Below are 8,412 nucleotides of genomic sequence, written 5' to 3' on the forward strand. Positions count from 1 at the left end.
AGAAAAAGAATAAGTTTTTTTTACCTAAAACACAAGTTTAAGAGACATCTCTTTTTAGAATATCAGAATAGATATTTGTAAGTCCGTGGTAAAATAGAAGAAAAAGAATAAGTTTTTTTTACCTAAAACACAAGTTTAAGAGACATCTCTTTTTAGCCGAACTCTATCGCCAGAATGACGGGCCTTTAGCCTCCCAACTCCGGACGGTTTGTGAACTCTATCGCCTGATTGAGGGACCTTTAGCCTCCCAACTCCGGGCGGTCTGTGAACTCTATCGCCTGACTGACGGACCTTTAGCCTCCCAACTCCGGACGGTCTGTGAACTCTATCGCAAGAATGACGGGCCTTTAGTCTCCCAACTCCGGACGGTCTGTGAACTCTATCGCCAGAATGACGGGCCTTTAGCCTCCCAACTCCGGACGGTCTGTCAACTCTATCGCCTGACTTGCGGGCATTCAGCCTCCCAACTCCGGACGGTTTGTGAACTCTATCGCCTGATTGAGGGACCTTTAGCCTCCCAACTCTGGACGGTCTGTGAACTCTATCGCCTGACTGGCGGGCATTTAGTCTCCCAACTCCGGACGGTCTGTGAACTCTATCGCCTGACTGACGGACCTTTAACCTCCCAACTCCGGACGGTCTGTGAACTCTATCGCCTGACTGACGGACCTTTAACCTCCCAACTCCGGGCGGTCTGTGAACTCTATCGCCAGAATGACGGGCCTTTAGCCTCCCAACTCCGAGCGGTCTGTCAACTCTATTTTTCAGTCTTTTATGGCCCTATTACTGATCAACTATCGATAACAAAGACAACGGTTTATTATCGATGTACAAATCACAGAATAAATCCCAAATATCAGAATGGTGATCTTTCAATGTCATACTTTATAACAGATAGGACCAAACACGATTTTGCATCGTTACCAAAGTCCCCGTCGTAACACATCAGTATTTTGTAATGGTGGATGTCAAAACAAATTAAACAGAATATCAGCAGAATTCTGACAATAAGAAAATAAATGGAGTCTTCTCTGCTGGCCAAAAAATAAGGTCGCCGAACAGTAATACAGCGCCCTTTAACATCACGATTGTGTAAAGTGTTGTGACGTGTTTTGATCTTTATGTAAAATACCAGTTATGTGTTTATCTAAAAACAACAAGAAACACGTCCCTGACATTTATAACCGTTTGTAGAAGAAACAGATAAATACAACAGTAAAAAAAAAAATAGTATCTTAAACTGCACGTGTTGATTAGCATGTTTAAATTATAATAAATTACAAAGGTGATAGATCTGGCGCGAGAGCGTCTATTTACTTAATTAATACCTGTTCAGCCTCGAGCGACATATTCAAAGCTGAAAAAATTGCTGGTATTTTAATAATGATTAATGTATAACTAAAATAATCCTGCTAATTTGTTGGAATTATGGTGAAAATTTGCCCCATTTGTGTATTATAGTGATTGGTAAAGCGCTTGGGGCTCTGACATTAAAGAAGAGTTCTAGAAGTAGAAAAAAAACCAGCTGAATAAAGCATTTTCAATACTAGAAACATACTACAGAGTGTCTATTGTAATCAATGACTTTAAACTGTTTCACAAATTATAGAGCTTGACAGTAAACAGAAGTTGCAACTTTTGCTTACCTTTACTAATGTGTGTGTAACACTCTGAAAATATTTATTCATAAATCGGACCTATTCTGTCATGTGATACACCCATATCATCCATATCGTATATTGCTCGTGCAGTATCACAATGGGTGACGTCATAAGTATATGACGTACATGTAACAAGGTTATCAATCCACATTGAGTAGATTTTAGTAGTGTAGTGTGATGTAGTGTAGTGTAGTGTATAGTGTAGTGTAGTGTGGTGTAGTGTGGTGTAGTGTGGTGTAGTGTAGTGTAAGGAAGTGTTGTGTAGTGTAGTGTAGTGTATTTTAGTGTATAGTATAGTGTAGTATAGTGTAGTGTAATGTAGTGTAGTGTTTTGTGTAGTGTAGTGTAAGGTAGTGTTGTGTAGTGTAATGTGGTTTAGTGTAGTGTAAGGTAGTATTGTGTAGTATAGTGGTGTATTGTATTGTGTGGTGTAGTGTAGTGTAGTGAAGTGTAGTGTATTATGTAGTGTAGTGTAGTGTAGCGTAGTGTAGTGAAGTGTAGTGTAGTGTAGTGTAGTGTAGTGTAGTGTAGTGTAGTGTAGTGTACTGTACTGTAGTGAAGTGTAGTGTAGTATAGTGTAGTGTAGTGTACTGTACTGTACTGTACTGTACTGTAGTGTAGTGTAGTGTAGTGTGGTGTAGTGTAGTGTATAATATAGTGTAGTGTATTGTAGTGTAGTGTAATGTAGTATAGTGTTTTGTAGTGTAGTTTGTGTAGTGTAGTATAGTGTAGTGTAGTGTAGTGTAGTGTATAGTGTAGTGTAGTGTAGTGTAGTGTAATGTAGTATAGTGTTGTGTAGTGTAGTGTAGTTTAGTATAGTGTAGTGTATTGTGGTGTGGTGTAGTGTAGTGTATTGTAGTGTAGTGTAGTGTATTGTGGTGTGGTGTAGTGTAGTGTATTGTAGTGTAGTGTAGTGTAGTGTAGTGTAGTGTAGTGTAGTGTGGTGTGGTGTAGTGTAGTGTATTGTAGTGTAGTGTAGTGTAGTGTAGTGTAGTGTTATGTAGTGTAGTGTATTGTAGTGTAGTGTAGTGAGGGTGTAGTGTAGTGTAGTGTAGTGTAGTGTAGTGTAGTGTAGTGTATTGTAGTGTAGTGTAGTGAGGGTGTAGTGTAGTGTATTGTAGTGTAGTGTAGTGTGGTGTAGTGTAGTGTAGTGTAGTGTAGTGTAGTGTAGTGTAGTGTAGTGTAGTATAGTGTTGTGTAGTGTAGTATAGTGTAGTATAGTTTAGTTTAGTGTAGTGTATATTGTTTAACGTCCTATCAACAGACACGATGTAAGGACCGCCTCACGATATTGTGCGAGGTGAGTGCATGTGTTGCTTGAGTGTGCTTTTTGGAAGACAGACAGACAGACAGACAGACAGACAGACAGACAGACAGACAGACAGATAATCTTTATTCCTCCTCTTAGAGATAGTATGCCATGGGTTGTTCCAATGCTGAACGTTAAACAGGAAGGATTAACTACTATTTCACTGCGTTATATTATAGGTAGATGACAGAACCTAAATCCTTCATTACTGAGGTAAATTATCAAAAATTAATATCCTAATTTTAGTCATTTTTTTTGTGATCTAGGCCCATAAGCTTTCATAAGTCATTATATATGTTATTGCTGATTTACGTATGGGAACCGAAATACAAAATTCCTTTATAACATATTGTCTGTAAAACAGGAACATATATATATATATCAACATACAAACAAACAAAAACAAAACAAAAAAACAAGATAAAAAGCAAAAAATCAACAACAAAATACAAAACACCTGCTTTTGTCACCATTAACTCAAAAAGTCTCGATAACCGTCCGAAGAAACCACATTATTTAAATCTAAAACTTTAAAATGAGCCAGTATGAACTTCCGTGATAATGAATAAAAATGTCAGCTTAGAAAAAAAAATAAATAAAAGGACAAGTATGTTGTGTGAGAGATGTTCTTACTCCATTTCCGGGTCTCCACGTGGTAGTGTCAATATTGTTTCCTGTCGGATAAGGTGATACCCTAACTACGTAGAAACCTGATAATTTGTACTGGTACTGGTGATAAAGCTTTGACATATACTAAATAACGTCTAACCTGGAAGTTTTATGGTCGCCATAGTGTTCTCATTAAACATATCTTATTTCTATGTGCAATATGAAGCTTCACGTGTTTGATGCTCGTTAGTTTGTCTGTTGGTTCCGTTGTGTGATATGAAGCTTGACATGTTTGATGCTCGTTAGTTTGTCTGTTGGTTCCGTTGTACGATATGAAGCTTGACGTGTTTGATGCTCGTTAGTTTGTCTGTTGGTTCCGTTGTGTGATATGAAGCTTGACTTGTTTGATGCTCGTTAGTTTGTCTGTTGGTTCCGTTGTGTGAAAAAAAGCTAGTCTTGTTTGATGCTCCTTAGTTTGTCTGTTGGTTCCGTTGTGTGATATGAAGCTGGACGTGTTTGATGCTCGTTAGTTTGTCTGTTGGTTCCGTTGTGTGATATGAAGCTTGACGTGTTTGATGCTCGTTAGTTTGTCTGTTGGTTCCGTTGTGTGATATGAAGCTTGACGTGTTTGATGCTCGTTAGTTTGCCTGTTGGTTCCGTTGTGCGATATGAAGCTGGACGTGTTTGATGCTCGTTAGTTTGTCTGTTGGTTCCGTTGTGTGATATGAAGCTTGACGTGTTTGATGCTCGTTAGTTTGTCTGTTGGTTCCGTTGTACGATATGAAACTTGGCGTGTTTGATGCTCGTTAGTTTGTCTGTTGGTTCCGCTGTGTGATATGAAGCTGGACGTGTTTGATGCTCGTTAGTTTGTCTGTTGGGTCCGTTGTGTGATATGAAGCTTGACGTGTTTGATGCTCGTTTGTTTGTCTGTTGGGTCCGTTGTGTGATATGAAGCTTGACGTGTTTGATGCTCGTTTGTTTGTCTGTTGAGTCCGTTGTGTGATATGAAGCTTGACGTGTTTGATGCTCGTTAGTTTGCCTGTTGGTTCCGTTGTGCGATATGAAGCTGGACGTGTTTGATGCTCGTTAGTTTGTCTGTAGGTTCCGTTTTTGTATACTTTCTTCTCATTTGTGAACGTGACATTATTCACTTGGATTGACCCAGATTTACGTGGGTCATGTCGTCGATAAAGCAGAAGACGCCTACTCTTCCGGAACACCTGGTCTTATTATCCTTGTACCTTTTTTCCTGAATTTCCTTGTATTTTTTTGTCCATGTCTTGCCCTAGTTTTATGGTATTGAGGCTTGATTATGATGTTGATATGTTGGTATTTCCTTGAATTTCCTTGTATTTTTTTGGCCATGTCTTGCCCTAGTTTTATGGTATTTGAGGCTGGATTATGATGTTGATATGTTGGTATTTTCGTGATGTTTCCTACCCGAAACAAAGCAAGAAAGGCCCAACTTCACCAACACTGCTGCGAAATCATAGGCCCATGTGTCCGACCGGAGGTCTGGAAGGACCCAAAGATAGTTTAAGACTATAGCTCTTTTACTGTCGTTTTGTGTCATGCTTTGTAGATCCTTGGCTTTTCCACGCTTACGTTTCCCTTCTAACTATATATATCATTTATGTTCCCATCCGGGAAAACAAAAATGATTAATGCGAACCGAAAAAACATGAATTTTAACTGAAATTAATAACTTAGTTTAAACAATCATGTTATTCAATAAATTAACAATAACATATATGTATTATACGAGACCAATATGGTAAGGTTAAAACGGTTATCTCCCTTGGATCATGATTGCCATGAAAGAAGACACGCATCCTGTTTGGTTAGAATTATTCACGCTGGTCTTCATGTCACATCTAGTTTGATTACACACCAACATGTCAAATGTACTCGGAGAAATTGTACCGGATATGTTGTCATTTGTACCGTGTCACTTATAATATACTCTTTTCACGGTCATTTTACATAAGGCTATCAAAACATTTGATTCGGTTAAAACATCAACTATCTATGGTGTCTAACTGGATAATGCTGGTACGTGTGGTGTCTTACTGGTTAATGCTGGTACGTGTGGTGTCTTACTGGTTTATGCTGGTACTTGAAGTGTCTTACTGGTTAATGCTGGTGCGTAAAGTGTCTTACTGGTTAATGCTGGTACAAGTGGTGTCTTACTGGTTAATGCTGGTACGTGTGGTGTCTTACTGGTTAATGCTGGTACGTGTGGTGTCTTACTGGTTAATGCTGGTACAAGTGGTGTCTTACTGGTTAATGCTGGTACGTGTGGTGTCTTACTGGTTAATGCTGGTGCGTAAAGTGTCTTACTGGTTAATGCTGGTACAAGTGGTGTCTTACTGGTTAATGCTGGTACGTGTGGTGTCTTACTGGTTAATGCTGGTACGTGTGGTGTCTTACTGGTTAATGCTGGTACGTGTGGCGTCTTACTGGTTAATGCTGGTACGTAAAGAGTCTTACTGGTTAATGCTGGTACGTAAAGTGTCTTACTGGTTAATGCTGGTACAAGTGGTGTCTTACTGGTTAATGCTGGTGCGTAAAGTGTCTTACTGGTTAATGCTGGTACGTGTGGTGTCTTACTGGCTAATGCTGGTACGTGTGGTGTCTTACTGGTTAATGCTGGTACGTAAAGTGTCTTACTGGTTAATGCTGGTACGTGTGGTGTCTTACTGGTTAATGCTGGTACGTGTGGTGTCTTACTGGTTAATGCTGGTACGTGTGGTGTCTTACTGGTTAATGCTGGTATCAAAACATGTTTACTGGTTAATGCTGGTACGTGCGGTGTCTTACTGGTTAATGCTGGTACGTGTGGTGTCTTACTGGCTAATGCTGGTACGTGTTGTGTCTTACTGGTTTATGCTGGTACTTGAAGTGTCTTACTGGTTAATGCTGGTGCGTAAAGTGTCTTACTGGTTAATGCTGGTACAAGTGGTGTCTTACTGGTTAATGCTGGTACGTGTGGTGTCTTACTGGTTAATGCTGGTACGTAAAGTGTCTTACTGGTTAATGCTGGTACAAGTGGTGTCTTACTGGTTAATGCTGGTACGTGTGGTGTCTTACTGGTTAATGCTGGTACGTAAAGTGTCTTACTGGTTAATGCTGGTACGTGCGGTGTCTTACTGGTTAATGCTGGTACGTGTGGTGTCTTACTGGCTAATGCTGGTACGCGTTTTGTCTTATTGGTTAATGCTGGTACGTGAATTGTCTTTCTGCTTAATGCTGGTACGTGAAGTGTCTTACTGGTTAATGTTGGTACGTGTGGTGTCTTACCGGTTAATGCTGGTACGTTTGGTGTCTTACTGTATTACGAACGAAACTATTTTCGATATTTCTATTGCTAAGACTTTGTAGAACAGAAAGAGAGTCTGAATAGATAACAGCTCTCAGCACTTTAGTTGTTTGAATATATTCAAGGGCGAGGTAGATAACTCGCGCTTCCGCCGAGAATATTGCAGCGTTGTTCGGTAACCGGCATCCATAGGTTTCATCTTGTGTAACCATGGCCGCAGCAACCTTATTATTATCTTTTGAATCATTAGTATATAGATGTAGAAATGTTTTCAACTGCAATTTCGAGAGTAATGAACGGAAGACGTAACTGTCTGTCTGATTTAACCATTTCATGATGTGAGAAGTCGACCTCAGGTGAATTCAAGCGTCAGGGTGGAATTTCTATTGTTCCAAATGACTGAATGTGGTTAATATTAATATTTTTTTTAAAGAGCGGAAATCCGAATACCGAATGTTGGAATGGTCTGTGGTTTGTTTGAAAACAAGGTTGTATATTTTGGATCAAATATAAACGAAAAAGGAGGATTTGAAGGAGTTGACTTTAGCTGAATGATGTACTACAAAGCCAAGTTATTTCGACGGCTATATAGTGATGGTTCGTTAGCCTCTACATAGAGGTTTGCTGTAGGTGTGGCTTAAAAACTCCGAGAGCGAGCGTCAGACCCTGGTGATGAACAGTGTCTAATAATATGAGATATGAAGGTCTAGCAGATCCATACACAATGAGCCCGTAGTGTAACTTTGTCAAATAAGAGCTCTTTAAAGTCTTAGTATTTTTTCGATCAGCTCCCCAACCAGTGGGGACACCATCTTGGGAATATTCAGTGCCTTAAGGCATTTGGCTTTAATGTATTTTACAGGTAAAAGGAACGACAAGTTCCTTTCGAATAGTACACCTAGGACTTTGGTTTGCTCAACAACCGAAATGGGTACACCAATCTGGTATAGAAAAAGGATATCTGGTGTCAGTAATTCGTTCGGAGTTGTTTAAAAACGGACAAGTACATGTACTAGCAAGCACAGGAATCGCCGCATCTCTATCACAACAGGGACAGCTGAACTGTGCTTACAGGGCTATGATTGGAGATCCCGCACCCCATCCAACGAATCCAGTACACGGACAATCTTAAGTACATGTGACAAAAGTGAAATCTATGGTGGCTGATTAGTGCCATTTTCGCTTTTCCGCGTATTTCATACAGCACGAAAAAGCGAAAAAAAGTGTGGGGAGAAATGCGAAAAAGCTTTTTCGCGTGGCGCTAATTAATTCTTTGTCGTGTCGTTTGGCACAAAAGAGACTCTTAATATAGGCAATGGGTCCCCGCAATCTTGATCTTGGAATGTTGTATGTTTCACGACCACCGTATTCGGATGGGCCATACATACCTTACACATTCTGTCTATTCGAGAAGTTGTTTATCGTAACATCACAAGTCTAAAGACTCTTTTTGTCGAGATTAATAAAATTCTACATCATCTGAAAGATGTTGGTCTGTATTATAGATTATGACC

Source organism: Ylistrum balloti, unplaced genomic scaffold (assembly GCF_031769215.1).
Source record: "Ylistrum balloti isolate Yb309-2 unplaced genomic scaffold, AGI_CSIRO_Ybal_v1 Utg370358, whole genome shotgun sequence".
NCBI classification, from domain to species: domain Eukaryota; kingdom Metazoa; phylum Mollusca; class Bivalvia; order Pectinida; family Pectinidae; genus Ylistrum; species Ylistrum balloti.